Consider the following 16686-nt stretch of genomic DNA (forward strand, 5'->3'; position numbering starts at 1 on the left):
GTTTAATTACCCATGTGGAGTGGAATGGAGGTCCCGTCTGGATCCCGGCCGCCTACCCCAATGCGCGTTTCGCGTTCAATAGTTACCGCTTCCTCAGGGGGCCCCCTGAGGCATCAAAACTATGAATTAACACATGTGGAATTATATACTCAACAAAAAAGTGTGAAACAACTGAAAATATGCTTTGATGACTGCTTTGCACACTCTTGGCATTCTCTTGATGACCTTCAAGAGGTAGTCACTGGGAATAGTCTTCCAACAATCTTGAAGGAGTTCCCAGAGATGCTTAGCACTTGTTGGCCCTTTTGCCTTCACTCTGCGGTCCAGCTCACCCCAAACCATCTCGATTGGGTTCAGGTCTGCTGACTGTGGAGGCCAGGTCATCTGGCGTAGCACCCCATCACTCTCCTTCTTGGTCAAATAGCCCTTAAACATTGCCTGGAGTTGTGTTTGGGGTCATTGTCCTGTTGAAAAATAAATGATGGTCCAACTAAACGCAAACTGGATGGAATAGCATGCCGCTGCAAGATGCTGGGGTAGCCGTGCTGGTTCAGTATGCCTTCAATTTTGAATAAATCCCCAACAGTGTCACCAGCAAAGCACCCCCACACAATCACACCTCCTCCTCCATGCTTCACAGTGGAAACCAGGCGTGTAGAGTCCATCCTTTCACCTTTTCTGTGTCGCACAAAGACACGTTAGTTGGAACCAAAGATCTCAAATTTGGACTCATCAGACTAAAGCACAGATTTCCACTGGTCTAATGTCCATTCCTTGTGTTCTTTAGCCCAAACAAGTCTCTTCTGCTTGTTGGCTGTCCTTAGCAGTGGTTTCCTAGCAGCTATTTTACCATGCAGGCCTGCTGCACCAAGTCTCCTCTTAACAGTCGTAGAGATGTGTCTGCTGCTAGAACTCTGTGTGGCACTGACCTGGTCTCTAATCTGAGCTGCTGTTAACCTGCGATTTCTGAGGCTGGTGACTCGGATAAACTTATCCTCAGAAGCAGAGGTGACTCTTGGTCTTCCTTTCCTAGGGCAATCCTCATGTGAGCCAGTTTCTTTGTAGCGCTTGATGGTTTTTGCAACTGCTCTTGGGGACACTTTAAAAGTTTTCCCAATTTTACTGACTGACCTTCATTTCTTAAAGTAATGATGGCCACTCGTTTTTCTTTACTTAGCTGCTTTTTTCTTGCCATAATACAAATTCTAACAGTCTATTCAGTAGGACTATGAGCTGTGTATCCACCAGACTTCTGCTCAACACAACTGATGGTCCCAACCCCATTTAGAAGGCAAGAAATCACACTTATTAAACCTGACAGGCAGGGGTTGGCTGGCAAATTTTAGCCTGGGGGGCAAGCACACAGCAGTGGCCCCCATGAGTAGCGGCCCGTCCTTAAAGGGGTTGTCGGATCTTAAGCTACATGGCTACAGTCACTATGTGTGAATCCTCATATCATGCGCACTTTGCGCTGTGAGGATTCTCTGGTGCCGGCACCGGGAACAGGTGGTCTTGTGACTGCAAGCATGCGAATATATATATATATATATACACTCACCGGCCACTTTATTAGGTACACCATGCTAGTAACGGGTTGGACCCCCTTTTGCCTTCAGAACTGCCTCAATTCTTCGTGGCATAGATTCAACAAGGTGCTGGAAGCATTCCTCAGAGATTTTGGTCCATATTGACATGATGGCATCACACAGTTGCCGCAGATTTGTCGGCTGCACATCCCAAAGATGCTCCATACAAGGCAGGATGGATCCATGCTTTCATGTTGTTTACGCCAAATTCTGACCCTACCATCCGAATGTCGCAGCAGAAATCGAGACTCATCAGACCAAGCAACGTTTTTCCAATCTTCTACTGTCCAATTTCGATGAGCTTGTACAAATTGTAGCCTCAGTTTCCTGTTCTTAGCTGAAAGGAGTGGTACCCGGTGTGGTCTTCTGCTGCTGTAGCCCATCTGCCTCAAAGTTCGACGCACTGTGCGTTCAGAGATGCTCTTAGGCCTACCTTGGTTGTAACGGGTGGCGATTTGAGTCACTTGCCTTTCTATCAGCTCGAACCAGTCTGCCCATTCTCCTCTGACCTCTGGCATCAACAAGGCATTTCCGCCCACAGAACTGCCGCTCACTGGATTTTTTTTCTTTTTCGGACCATTCTCTGTAAACCCTAGAGATGGTTGTGCGTGAAAATCCCAGTAGATTAGCAGTTTCTGAAATACTCAGACCAGCCCTTCTGGCACCAACAACCATGCCACGTTCAAAGGCACTCAAATCACCTTTCTTCCCCATACTGATGCTCGGTTTGAACTGCAGGAGATTGTCTTGACCATGTCTACATGCCTAAATGCACTGAGTTGCCGCCATGTGATTGGCTGATTAGAAATTAAGTGTTAACAAGAAGTTGGACAGGTGTACCTAATAAAGTGGCCGGTGAGTGTATATATATATATATATATATATATATATCTATCTATATATATAATTGTCTAAGGGTTTTTCCGTCTGTCTGTCTTTCTGTCTGTCTGTCTGTCCTGGAAATCCCGCGTCTCTGATTGGTCGAGGCCTGGCGGCCTCGACCAATCAGAGACGGGCACAGCATGGCGACGATGATGTCATAAAGGTTGCCTCGACCAATCAGTGACGGGCACAGTCTGCCGTGAATTCGCCTCGACCAATCAGCGACGGGCACAGTATCGACGTAGATGTCATAATGGTTGCCATGGCGACGATGATGTCATAAAGGTTGCCTCGACCAATCAGCGACGGGCACAGTCTGCCGCGAATTCTGGAATCATCATTGTCCATATACTACGGGGACATGCATATTCTAGAATACCCGATGCATTACAATCGGGCCACAGTCTAGTATGTATATATTTTATAATCATACACACACACACACACACACACACACACACACACACACACACACACACACACACACACACACACACACACACACACACACACACACACACAGAGCCCCACTGTATAATCACACACACACAGGGTCGGACAGGGACAAAAAAGCAGCCCTGCCACACAAACCCCACATACTCAAGCACTCCCCACTCCTCTTAAAGGCATTATTTGAAGAGCCACATGTGAATGGTGCCACAGTGCACATGATCGACCACAGGTCCATTTACATGATGACAGGTCCATTTACATGGTGCTCTTTAGAGCTCCAGCTCTCGGGATCATGGGGGTCTCAGCGGTTGGACCCCAGCGATTGGAAAGTTCTCGGCATAGAAGATTACTTGGGATAATCCATTTAAATGGGTTTTCCAATATATATTTTTTTATTTTCCCATAAAAAAACTGCAAATAAAAAAAACTGCAAACAACAAACTAGTATTGACCTTCCCAAAGACCAATGTCACCTCTCTGACAACAGAGCAGGAGAAGTGGTACTGTGCAGTGTATATATATACAGGACTGGAGGAGTGGTACTGTGCAGTGTATATATACAGGACAGAAGGAGTGGTACTGTGCAGTGTATATGGACAGGAGAAGTGGTACTGTGCAGTGTATATACACAGGACAGGAGAAGTGGTACTGTGCAGTGTATATACACAGGACAGGAGAAGTGGTACTGTGCAGTATATACATACAGGACAGGAGGAGTGGTACTGTGCAGTGTATATATACAGGAGGAGTGGTACTGTGCAGTGTATATATACAGGACATGAGGAGTGGTACTGTGCAGTGTATATATACAGGACAGGAGGAGTGGTACTGTGCGGTGTATATATACAGGACAAGAGGAGTGGTACTGTGCAGTGTATATATACAGGACAGGAGGAGTGGTACTGTGCAGTGTATATATACAGGACAGGAGGAGTGGTACTGTGCAGTGTATATATACAGGACAGGAGGAGTGGTACTGTGCAGTGTATATATACAGGACAGGAGGGGAGCGGTACTGTGCAGTGTATATATACAGGACAGGAGGAGTGGACTGGTACTGTGCAGTGTATATATACAGGACAGGAGGAGTGGACTGGTACTGTGCAGTGTATATATATACAGGACAGGAGGAGTGGTACTCTGCAGTGTATATATACAGGACAGGAGGAGTGGTACTGTGCAGTGTATATATACAGGACAGGAGGAGTGGTACTGTGCAGTGTATATATACAGGACAGGAGGAGTGGTACTGTGCAGTGTATATATACAGGAGGAGTGATACTGTGTAGTGTATATATACAGGACAGGAGGAGTGGTACTGTGCAGTGTATATATAAAGGACAGGAGGAGTGGTACTGTGCAGTGTATATATACAGGAGGAGTGGTACTGTGCAGTGTATATATACAGGACAGGAGGAGTGGTACTGTGCAGTGTATATATACAGGACAGGAGGAGTGGTACTGTGCAGTGTATATATACAGGACAGGAGGAGTGGTACTGTGCAGTGTATATATACAGGACAGGAGGAGTGGTACTGTGCAGTGTATATATACAGGACAGGAGGAGTGGTACTGTGCAGTGTATATATACAGGACAGGAGGGGAGCGGTACTGTGCAGTGTATATATACAGGACAGGAGGAGTGGTACTGTGCAGTGTATATATACAGGACAGGAGGAGTGGACTGGTACTGTGCAGTGTATATATATACAGGACAGGAGGAGTGGTACTGTGCAGTGTATATATACAGGACAGGAGGAGTGGTACTGTGCAGTGTATATATACAGGACAGGAGGAGTGGTACTGTGCAGTGTATATATACAGGACAGGAGGAGTGGTACTGTGCAGTGTATATATACAGGAGGAGTGATACTGTGTAGTGTATATATACAGGACAGGAGGAGTGGTACTGTGCAATGTATATATACAGGACAGGAGGAGTGGTACTGTGCAGTGTATATATAAAGGACAGGAGGAGTGGTACTGTGCAGTGTATATATACAGGAGGAGTGGTACTGTGCAGTGTATATATACAGGACAGGAGGAGTGGTACTGTGCAGTGTATATATACAGGACAGGAGGAGTGGTACTGTGCAGTGTATATATACAGGACAGGAGGAGTGGTACTGTGCAGTGTATATATAAAGGACAGGAGGAGTGGTACTGTGCAGTGTATATATACAGAAGAGAATATAATGGGCACACTGTAAAGTTCAATGAAGGTGCTGGCTAAACATCCAACTTCAAATATACAAAAAGTAGCCGCACTCAAGTCTTGATTTCAAATGTGAAGAATTTTCTTAGTTTTTATTCTTTTAATTCAAGTGCACAGGCACCACCAAATAATTTTACAGAGAAAGCAAGTGATTGCGGACAATACGGTGACGCTGATACGGTCTTTTTCAAAATCTCACTGCAAGAACAAATGCAACATATAAGTGTGCTGTACAGGTATACATGCATAAAGAAAAAACATATAATTCATAAGGACAAAAACTAAACTTCCTAAATAGAGCCACAAGACCTACATATATATATTTTTTTTAAAACTATAACAATATATACAAAAATTATATATACATATAAATAACCACAATTTGCAATATACTGAATACGGACACGTCTATGTCCTAGGACAATAAATTGTGGCATATAGAAGCAAAATAGAAATACCCTGAAATCAGGTTGCGTGTGAGGACTGTTCAAAAGAACGTTGCTGTACTGAGACATAATATTGGGCTAAGAGTAAGCACATAAGTATACAGAACACTGTTCAAGATGCCACAATAATATACTAACCTTAAGCAAGAGGAGTAGTTTAGGAAGAAGGGAAATAGGAAGAGAGTCCCCAAGGACTAGAGAAAAGCAGAGAGGACATGGTTAAATGTATGGTAAACTGAAAACAAAGAGAGGCAAAGGGTGTTGACACATCATTAAAGCGCAGTTTTTACCAGCTCAAGGTAGACTTCAGGAGTAAGGTGTCCGTCTCATTGGTGGTGCAGTAGCTGGTATGGCCGCTGTTGGCGCTTTAAATACACCGCAGATGCGGTCATCAGGGGTGGATTAAGGGTAGCCAGGGCCCCGGGCTGTTCAGACACTGTGGGCCCCCCAGGTCATGTGACGGGGGGGTCATGTGATGGGGGGGGGGGTCATATTATACCCGAACCAGATTATTCCAGAAAAATGCCCGGGCCCTACTCTACTGTAACCTATTAAATATTTGTTAAAATCTGCAATATAATTTAGGTATATTTTGACCAATAATATCACATACAAGGAACAAATACCACCGCGCCATGACCAGACCACAAATTACAAACACAGTGATCGAATAATATCACTTACAAGGAACAAATACCACCGCACCATGTCAAGACCACATATTACCACCACTTGGTGACCAAATAGCACATTCAAGGGACAAATACCACAACACCATTTCCAGACCACATATTACCACCACATAGTGACTGAATACTACAATACTGATCAGTAATAATAAAAAAAAACAAAACACAATACCATCACCATAAGTGCCAGTATTCACAGGAGATCTATACTTAGTATGCAGTGTCTGTGTAGAGGTAATACAGAGATCACTGGTGACATTATACACAGGAGCTCTGTATATAGTGTATAGGTAATACAGTGATCACTGGTGACATTGTACACAGGACCTCTGTATATAGTATAGTGTATAGTGTCAATGTATAGGTAACACTGACTCACCAATGACGTCTCTAGGTGAAGTCCTTCATCTTTCATCCAGCACAGACCGCCGTCACTTCATCCAGCCAGGACTCGTTTCTGCAGGAAATAACACAGTTATCTCAAGCTCTGCTTGCAGAACACATTACTTAATTTTTCACAACTTCTACATTACACATGGAGAAAAAAAGGTGATAGAGTCACTCTGCACAGTAACAGGACCGCCCCCCCATTTAAAACAGTATACTCAAAAAATAAAATAAATATATCACTGCAGTAATAATATCCCTTAATTAGCCCCTATGGTAATAATATTCCCCACCCTGGCCCCGTGTGTCTCATTCCTGGCTCCTGCCATATGTTCTCCCATCCTGCCCTCATGAGTATCCATTCTACCCCATGTGATCACCCCATCCTGCCCCATCTGTCTCCATCGTATTCTCCTGCCCCATGATCCAATCCTGCCCCATGTCTTTCATTCTGCCCCGTCTCTACATTCTGCCCATGCCTCCAGTCCTGCCCCCAGTGTGTCCAGCAATCTGCCCCAGTGTGTCCAGCATATTACCCCCAGTGTGTAAAGCAATCTGCCCCAGTATGTCCAGCATATTGCCCCAGTAACCAGCAATCTGCCCCAGTGTGTCCAGCATTGCCCCAGACAGTGTCTCCAGCAATCTGCCCCAGTGTCTGACTCCAGCATATTGCCCCCAGACAGTGTGTTCAACAATCTGCCCCAGTATGTCCAGCATATTGCCCCAGTGTGTCCAGCATATTACCACCAGTGTGTCCAGCATATTACCCCCAGTGTGTCCAGCAATCTGCCCCAGTGTGTCCAGCATATTACCCCCAGTGTGTCCAGCAATCTGCCCCAGTGTGTCCAGCATTGGCCCCAGTGTGTCCAGCAATCTGCCCCAGTGTGTCCAGCAATCTGCCCCAGTGTGTTCAATTGTGCAGCATTGCCCAGTGTGTCCAGCATTGCCCCAGTGTCTCCACACATTGCCCCAGTGTGTCCAGCATTGCCCCCAGTGTCTCCAGCATTGCCCCCAGTGTCTCCAGCATTGCCCCCAGTGTCTCCAGCATTGCCCCCAGTGTCTCCAGCAATCTGCCCCAGTGTCTCCAGCAATCTGCCCCAGTGTCTCCAGCAATCTGCCCCAGTGTCTCCAGCAATCTGCCCCAGTGTCTCCAGCAATCTGCCCCAGTGTGTTCAATTGTGCAGCATTGCCCAGTGTGTCCAGCATTGCCCCAGTGTCTCCACACATTGCCCCAGTGTGTCCAGCATTGCCCCAGTGTGTCCAGCATTGCCCCCAGTGTAAAAACTAAAAACTAAAAACTAAAAATAAATAATAAAGAAGAGTAGAAAATAAAAATGAGAAGGAAAAAAGAAAAAAATGGAAAAAACCAAAAACGAGTGTTATAGTAAATAAATTGCTGAGTAAAATTGAGGAATTAATAATGAAAATAAACTAAAGAAATGGAAAAAATAAAAATGAAAAAAAATGATGAAAATGAAAAAAAAAGGGAAAATGGAAAAATGAAAAAAAGGGAAACCATGATCATGGTAAACTTACCAAGAGTGGTAGATTGTGGTGGAAAAATATAGGATTTTTCCTGCATTTCATTCCTAAGAAGTCTAGAGAAGAAGGGGGAAAAAGCAAAGAATGATTAGAGAGGCTGTCTTGATACAGTGACATAAAAGGAATAAAACACAAAATGATTAATATACACTTGGCTCGTATTATTTTAGAAGGTGAAATCCAGTTCTCTATTAAGGCCTTTAGGGGCCAGAGTCTGCAATGTGTAGATCCAGAATGATTCTCGTTCCTTGAGAAGTTTTATATGGTCACCGCCCCGTCTTGATCGTTCCACCCTTTCTATTACCTGGTACCGGAGTTGAGACACGGAATGGTTGGCTGAGACAAAATGATGGGGAAGTGGAAGCCAGGTTTTCTTAAGTCTAATGGTAGACTTGTGGCTGGAGATTCTGTCACGTACGTGTTGTACGGTTTCTCCCACGTACATAAGACCACAGGGGCACTTGATCAAGTACACAACAAAGTTAGTTTCACAAGTATAAAATCCCTTGATGTTAAACTTCTTACCCGTGTGTGGATGTGTAAACTCACTCGATTTAATTACGTTGGCGCAACAGGCACAACCTAGACAGGGGAATGTACCCGTCCTTTGAGTTCCAAGGAATTGTTGTCTTGGTTGTTTGACGAAGCTTCCGATGTCGGCCTTGACCAAGTTGTCCCTAAAGTTCCTTGGTCTACGTTTGCACATCAGTGCTGGAGTTTGAAAGGCAGCTACCTGTGGGTAGTCCTCCTTGAGCAGGGGCCAGTGTTTATTAATGGTTTTATAGACCAGAGGCATCGTGGGATGGTTCCTTGTTTATGAACGGAATTCGTTCCTGTTTAGGGGATTGTGGTCTAGAAGGGAGGTACTCAAGGGCCCTTGCTTTTTCTTTTTGAAGGATCCTGTCAGGATAATTTCTGTCTCTAAATGTTTTTTACCATGTCGTCTAGTCGGGACTCTGTTAGGTTAGTGTTTGACACAATGTTGGTGACCCTACGGAATTGGGAGTAAGGAAGGCTCTCACGTGTAGACTTAGGATGGCAACTTGAAAACAAGAGCACGTTATTAGAATCAGTAGGCTTTGTGTAAATATCGGTATCTAGACCACCTTGGTTGTTCTTAATGACCAAGGTGTCTAGGAATGGAATCCTATTGGTGTCCCAGTTGGGTGTAAACTGTAATTCGGGTCTGATCCCGTTGATCTGCGATACAAAGAGGGAAAAGGTGTCTGCTGGTCCATCCCATAGACAAAATACGTCATCTATGTACCGGAGCCAACATTTCGAGTGTGACTTAAAGAGAACGTTGTTGTATATATATTCATTCTCAAATGTGTCCATGTAAATGTTGGCATATGCTGGTGCCATGTTGGACCCCATGGCAGTACCGCAGGTTTGTAGGAAAAACTGGTCACCAAACAGGAAATAATTCTCTCTAAGGACAGTAGAGAGGAGATCCAGTATAAGATGTTGGGCTTGTGGACCTAAGTCAGAGGTCTGTAGGAGGTTGCCCACCGCCTCCAGGCCTAAGTCATGTTTGATCGCCGTATAAAGTGTATATATACAGCAGGAGTGGTACTGTGCAGTGTATATATACAGGACAGGAGAAGTGGTACTGTGCAGTGTATATATATACACGTTTAGTATTTGGTCAGTATTTTACCTCAGTATCTGTAAGCCAAAACCAGGAGTGGGAGATAAATACAGAAGTGGTGACTAGTGTTGAGCGATACCGTCCGATACTTGAAAGTATCGGTATCGGAAAGTATCAGCCGATACCGGCAAAGTATCGGATCTAATCCGATACCGATACCCGATACTAATACAAGTCAATGGGACACCAAGTATCGGACGGTATCCTGTATAGTTCCCAGGGTCTGAAGGAGAGGAAACTCTCCTTCAGGCCCTGGGATCCATATCAATGTGTAAAATAAAGAATTAAAATAAAAAATAGGGATATACTCACCTCTCCGGCGCAGCCTGGACTTTACCGCCGTAACCGGGAGCCGTTGTACCTAAGAATGCGCGCTTGAAGGGCCTTAGATGAGGTCACTGCGCTCTGATTGGTCCGTAGCGGTCGCGTGACCGCTACGCGACCAATCACAAAGCCGTGACGTCACCTAAGGTCTTTCAAGCGCTTGAAATACCTTAGAAGACGTCCGCAGCTTCTGATTGGTCGCGTAGCGGTCGCGTGACCACTACGCAACCAATCACAAAGCCATGACGTCTTCTAAGGTATTGCCACATGGGCCATTAAAGAGTCCACTACTTTTCTCACAATTAATCGGAGTGATAGATAGATACACACACATACATAATAAGAATAGATACTGAGAATTACACCATTTATGCAGGACAGTAGAAGTATACACAGCTCCACAACATGCAGTATATACTTGATTATAAGTTGACCCGAGCATAAGCCGAGGCACCTAATTTTGCCACAAAAAAAATGGCAAAACTTATTGACTCGAGTATACATTGTCCCCACATCCCTGTCCTTATCCCCGTCCTTGTATGCATGGCTCCTTATCCCTGTTCTTGTCTGCACAGTTCCTATAAAAAATATTCTAGAATATGCATGTCCCCTGCTGTGGATTCTGTTTGCGGGCTCCCTCTGGTGGTTACTGCTGGTACTGGGTGACTTTGGTGGGTTGCGGCCTTTGGTTTCCATCTGTCCATCAGAGGCTGGGTGTTTCCTATTTTACCTGGCCTTTCTGTCATTTCCCTTGCCGGCTATCAATGTGTTCAGATGTGCTCTGTTTGGTTCCTGCCTACCTGCTCCCAGATCTTTCAGGATAAGCTAAGTGCTGATTTTCAGTTGTTTGGTTTTTTGTCCAGCTTGCTTAGAATGTCTCTTTGTTAGCTGGTTGCTCTAGTGGACTGAGGTTCTCCCCATGTGCCATGAGTTGGCACATGGGTTCTTGTAATCTCAGGATGGTTTTTTTGATTAGGGTTTTTTGCTGACCGCTCAGTCCCCTTTGTGTCATTCTGCTTTCTAGTTTTCAGCGGGCCTCTATTTGCTAAAGCTATATACATCATCTCTATGTGTGTGCCTTCCTCTCATTTCACCGTCAATACATGTGGGGGGCAACTATATCTTTGGGGTTAATTCCTCTGGAGGCAAGTGAGGTCTTTGTTTTCTCTGCAGTACTAGTTAGCTCTTAGGCTGGTGCGTGGCGTCTAGAACCAACGTAGGCACGCTCCCTGGCTATCTCTAGTTGCGTTTGTCAGGCGTAGGGCAGCGGTCAGCCCAGGTTCCATCACCCTAGAGCTCGTCCGATATTTATTATACTTTGCTTGTCCTGTGCTATCCCTAGCCATTGGGGATTCATGACAGTATAGCCGGCCCACAAAGTGTTAATTGTTTGGGCTGAAGCAGGAGAAAAAGAAGTGTTCAAGGGAAATTTTTTTTTTTTTCCTTCAGAGTTTTGCTGCCTAGCCCTTAATTGCTGTCTAGCTGCTTCTTACCTCCTCTTAACCCTTGAATGGCTCTGATCTTAGCTGTTTATCATGGATGTCCAGAGTTTGGCTTCCAGCCTGTGTAATCTCGCGGCAAAGGTTCAAAACATACAGGATTTCGTTGTTCACACTCCCATGTCTGAACCTAGAATTCCTATTCCAGAGTTTTTTTCTGGAGATAGATCTACCTTCCTGAATTTCAGGAACAATTGTAAATTGTTTCTCTCTTTGAAATCTCGCTCCTCTGGAGACCCTGCTCAACAGGTCAAGATTGTTATATCGTTCCTACGGGGCGACCCTCAGAATTGGGCATTTGCATTGGCACCAGGGGATCCTGCATTGCTCAGTGTGGATGCGTTTTTTCTGGCATTGGGATTGCTCTATGAGGAACCTAACCTAGAGATTCAGGCTGAAAAGGCTTTATTAGCCCTCTCTCAGGGGCATGATGAAGCGGAAATATATTGTCAGAAATTTCGGAAATGGTCGGTGCTTACTCAGTGGAATGAGTGCGCCCTGGCTGCAAACTTCAGAAATGGTCTTTCTGAGGCCATTAAGGATATTATGGTGGGGTTCCCTGCGCCTACAGGTCTGAATGAGTCTATGGCTATGGCCATTCAGATTGATCGGCGTTTACGGGAGCGCAAACCCGTGCACCAGTTGGCGGTGTCTTCTGAACAGGCACCTGAGACTATGCAATGTGATAGAATTCAGTCCAGAAGTGAACGGCAAAATTATAGGCGGAAAAATGGTTTGTGTTTTTATTGTGGTGATTCAGCTCATGTTATATCAGCATGCTCTAAACGCACAAAAAGGGTTGATAAATCTTTTGCCATTGATACTCTGCAGTCTAAGTTCATTTTGTCTGTGACTCTGATTTTTTCACTGTCTTCCTGTTGTGATTTTGCTTTTTGCTCCCTCTAGTGGTCATTAGTGATTTGACTCTGGAGCGTCTGTCTTTTTCTATATCCTCACCTGGGCCGTTAGTTCAGGGGCGTTGCTATATAAGCTCCCTGGACCTTCAGTTCAATGCCTGGCATCGTTGAAATCAGAGCTAATCTGTTGTGCTCTTGTCCTCTGATCCTGGTTCCTGTTTTTCAAGCTAAGTCTGCTTCTTTGCTTTTTGCTTTTGTTTTGTTTGGTATTTTTGTCCAGCTTGTTCCTATCTGTATCCTGACCTTTGCTGGAAGCTCTAGGGGGCTGGTGTTCTCCCCCCGGACCGTTAGACGGTTCGGGGGTTCTTGAATCTCCAGCGTGGATTTTTATAGGGTTTTTGTTGACCAGATAAGTTATCTTGCTATATTCTGCTATTAGTAAGCTGGCCTCTCTTTGCTGAACCTGGTTCATTTCTGTGTTTGTCATTTCCTCTTACCTCACCGTTATTATTTGTGGGGGGCTTGTATCTTGCTTTGGGGTCCCTTTCTCTGGAGGCAAGAGAGGTCTTTGTTTTCTTCTCCTAGGGGTAGTTAGATTCTCCGGCTGGCGCGAGTCATCTAGCGATCTCCGTAGGCATGATCCCCGGCTACTTCTAGTGTTGGCGTTAGGAGTAGCTATTTGGTCAACCCAGTTACCACAGCCCTATGAGCTGGATTTTTGTATCTTGCAGACTTACACGTTCCTCTGAGACCCTGTCCACTGGGGTCATAACAGTATGCCAGGCCAGTATTAAATGTTTAATGCATTGCAGAAGTGGGATTATAAGAAAGAAAATTTTGAGTTTTTTTTTCCCTCTCTCATTTTTTTTTTTTCTTTTCCCCTTTACCTCAGAGTGGCTTAAGCTTGCTGCAGACATGAATGTCCAGACCTTGATTACAAGTGTGGACCAGCTTGCCGCTCGTGTGCAGGGTATACAAGATTATGTTACCAGAAATCCTAGGTCTGAACCCAAGATTCCGATTCCTGAACTGTTTTCAGGAGACCGATTTAAGTTTAGGAATTTCAGGAATAATTGTAAATTATTTTTGTCCCTGAAACCTTGTTCGTCTGGAGACTCTGCTCAACAAGTAAAAATTGTTATTTCATTCTTACGGGGTGACCCTCAGGATTGGGCTTTTTCGTTGGCGCCAGGAGATCCGGCATTGGCTGATATTGATGCGTTTTTTCTGGCGCTCGGTTTACTTTATGAGGAACCCAATCTTGAGATTCAGGCAGAGAAAGCCTTGCTGGCTATGTCTCAGGGCCAGGACGAGGCTGAGGTGTATTGCCAAAAATTTCGGAAATGGTCCGTGCTGACACATTGGAACGAGTGTGCACTGGCCGCTAATTTTAGAAATGGCCTTTCTGAGGCCATTAAGAATGTTATGGTGGGTTTTCCCATTCCCACAGGTCTGAATGATACCATGTCCCTGGCTATTCAAATTGACCGGCGGTTGCGGGAGCGCAAAACCGCAAATTCCCTCATGTTGTTGTCTGAAGAGACACCTGATGTGATGCAATGTGATAGAAAAACCGCAAATTCCCTCATGGTGTTGTCTGAACGGACACCTGATTTGATGCAATGTGATAGAATCCTGACTAGAAATGAGAGGAAAATTCATAGACGCCGGAATGGCTTGTGCTACTACTGTGGTGATTCTACACATGTTATCTCAGCATGCTCTAAACGTATATCTAAGGTTGTTAGTCCTGTCACCGTTGGTAATTTGCATCCTAAGTTTATTCTGTCTGTAACTTTGATTTGCTCACTGTCATCTTATCCTGTCATGGCGTTTGTAGATTCAGGTGCTGCCCTGAGTCTTATGGATCTCTCATTTGCTAAGCGCTGTGGTTTTATTCTTGAACCATTAGAAAATCCTATCCCTCTTAGGGGTATTGATGCTACGCCATTGGCAGAAAATAAGCCGCAGTATTGGACACAGGTTACCATGTGCATGACTCCTGAACACCGCGAGGTGATACGTTTTCTCGTTCTACATAAAATGCATGATTTGGTTGTTTTGGGGCTGCCATGGTTACAGACCCATAATCCAGTCCTTGACTGGAAGGCTATGTCAGTGTCTAGTTGGGGCTGTCGTGGTATTCATGAGGATTCCCTGCCTGTGTCTATTGCTTCTTCTACGCCTTCGGAAGTTCCGGAGTACTTGTCTGATTATCAGGATGTCTTTAGCGAGTCCAGGTCCAGTGCATTGCCTCCTCATAGGGAATGTGACTGTGCAATAGATTTGATTCCAGGCAGTAAATTTCCTAAGGGAAGACTGTTTAATCTGTCGATACCTGAACATACCGCTATGCGTTCATATATCAAGGAGTCTCTGGAGAAAGGACACATCCGTCCGTCTTCTTCCCCTCTTGGTGCGGGATTCTTTTTTGTGGCTAAAAAGGACGGATCTTTGAGGCCTTGTATTGACTATCGGCTTTTAAATAAGATCACTGTCAAATTTCAGTATCCTTTGCCGCTGTTGTCTGACTTGTTTGCCCGGATTAAAGGTGCCAAGTGGTTTACCAAGATAGACCTTCGTGGTGCGTACAACCTTGTGCGCATTAAGCAAGGGGATGAATGGAAAACCGCATTCAATACGCCCGAAGGTCATTTTGAGTACTTGGTGATGCCTTTTGGGCTCTCTAATGCCCCTTCAGTTTTTCAGTCCTTTATGCATGACATTTTCCGGAACTATCTGGATAAATTTCTGATCGTTTATCTGGATGATATTCTGTTTTTTTCTGATAATTGGGACTCGCATGTGGAGCAGGTCAGGATGGTCTTTAAAATTTTGCGTGAAAATTCTTTGTTTGTCAAGGGCTCAAAGTGTCTTTTTGGTGTACAGAAGGTTCCCTTTTTGGGGTTCATTTTTTCCCCTTCTGCTGTGGAGATGGACCCAGTCAAGGTCCGAGCTATTCTTGATTGGACTCAGCCCTCGTCAGTTAAGAGTCTTCAGAAGTTCTTGGGTTTCGCTAACTTCTACCGTCGTTTTATCGCTAACTTTTCTAGCATTGTGAAACCTTTGACGGATATGACCAAGAAGGGCTCCGATGTGGTTAATTGGGCTCCTGCTGCCGTGGAGGCTTTCCAGGAGTTGAAACGTCGGTTTACTTCGGCGCCTGTTTTGTGCCAGCCTGATGTCTCGCTTCCCTTTCAAGTTGAGGTGGATGCTTCAGAGATTGGAGCAGGGGCCGTTTTGTCGCAGAGAGGCCCTGGTTGCTCTGTTATGAGACCTTGCGCCTTTTTCTCTAGGAAGTTTTCGCCTGCGGAGCGAAATTATGATGTGGGCAATCGGGAGTTGTTGGCCATGAAATGGGCATTTGAGGAGTGGCGTCATTGGCTCGAGGGTGCTAAGCATCGTGTGGTGGTCTTGACTGATCACAAAAATCTGATGTATCTCGAGTCTGCTAAACGCCTGAATCCTAGACAGGCCCGCTGGTCATTGTTTTTCTCCCGTTTTGACTTTGTTGTCTCGTATTTACCAGGTTCAAAGAATGTGAAGGCCGATGCTCTTTCCAGGAGCTTTGTGCCTGATGCTCCTGGAGTCGCTGAACCTGTTGGTATTCTTAAGGATGGTATTATCTTGTCAGCTATTTCTCCAGATCTGCGACGTGTGTTGCAGAGATTTCAGGCTGATAGGCCTGATTCTTGTCCACCTGACAGACTGTTTGTGCCTGATAAGTGGACCAGCAGAGTCATTTCCGAGGTTCATTCCTCGGTGTTGGCAGGTCACCCAGGAATTTTTGGCACCAGAGATCTGGTGGCCAGATCCTTTTGGTGGCCTTCCTTGTCTAGGGATGTGCGGTCATTTGTACAGTCCTGTGGGACTTGTGCTCCAGCTAAGCCTTGCTGTTCTCGTGCCAGCGGGTTGCTCTTGCCCTTGCCTGTCCCTAAGAGACCTTGGACACATATCTCCATGGATTTCATTTCTGATCTTCCGGTGTCTCAGGGCATGTCTGTTATCTGGGTGATATGTGATCGCTTCTCCAAGATGGTCCATTTGGTTCCTTTGCCTAAGCTGCCTTCCTCTTCCGATCTGGTTCCTGTGTTTTTCCAGAACGTGGTTCGTTTGCACGGCATCCCTGAGAATATTGTGTCAGACAGAGGATCC

At 45.2% G+C, this 16686-nt stretch overlaps 1 long non-coding RNA gene across 1 annotated transcript; it reads right to left on the reverse strand.

Moving 5' to 3' along the window:
* Window positions 1–5114: 5114 nt before the first annotated feature.
* On the reverse strand, window positions 5115–7036 carry LOC143769083 (uncharacterized). Its single transcript, XR_013214210.1, has 3 exons — window positions 6651–7036; window positions 5721–5776; window positions 5115–5334 (listed from the first exon to the last, which is right to left on the reverse strand). It is a non-coding gene; the product is annotated as an uncharacterized LOC143769083 (long non-coding RNA).
* Window positions 7037–16686: the final 9650 nt, after the last annotated feature.

The sequence above is a fragment of the Ranitomeya variabilis genome, chromosome 4 (genome assembly GCF_051348905.1).
Source record: "Ranitomeya variabilis isolate aRanVar5 chromosome 4, aRanVar5.hap1, whole genome shotgun sequence".
In the NCBI taxonomy this organism is placed as follows: domain Eukaryota; kingdom Metazoa; phylum Chordata; class Amphibia; order Anura; family Dendrobatidae; genus Ranitomeya; species Ranitomeya variabilis.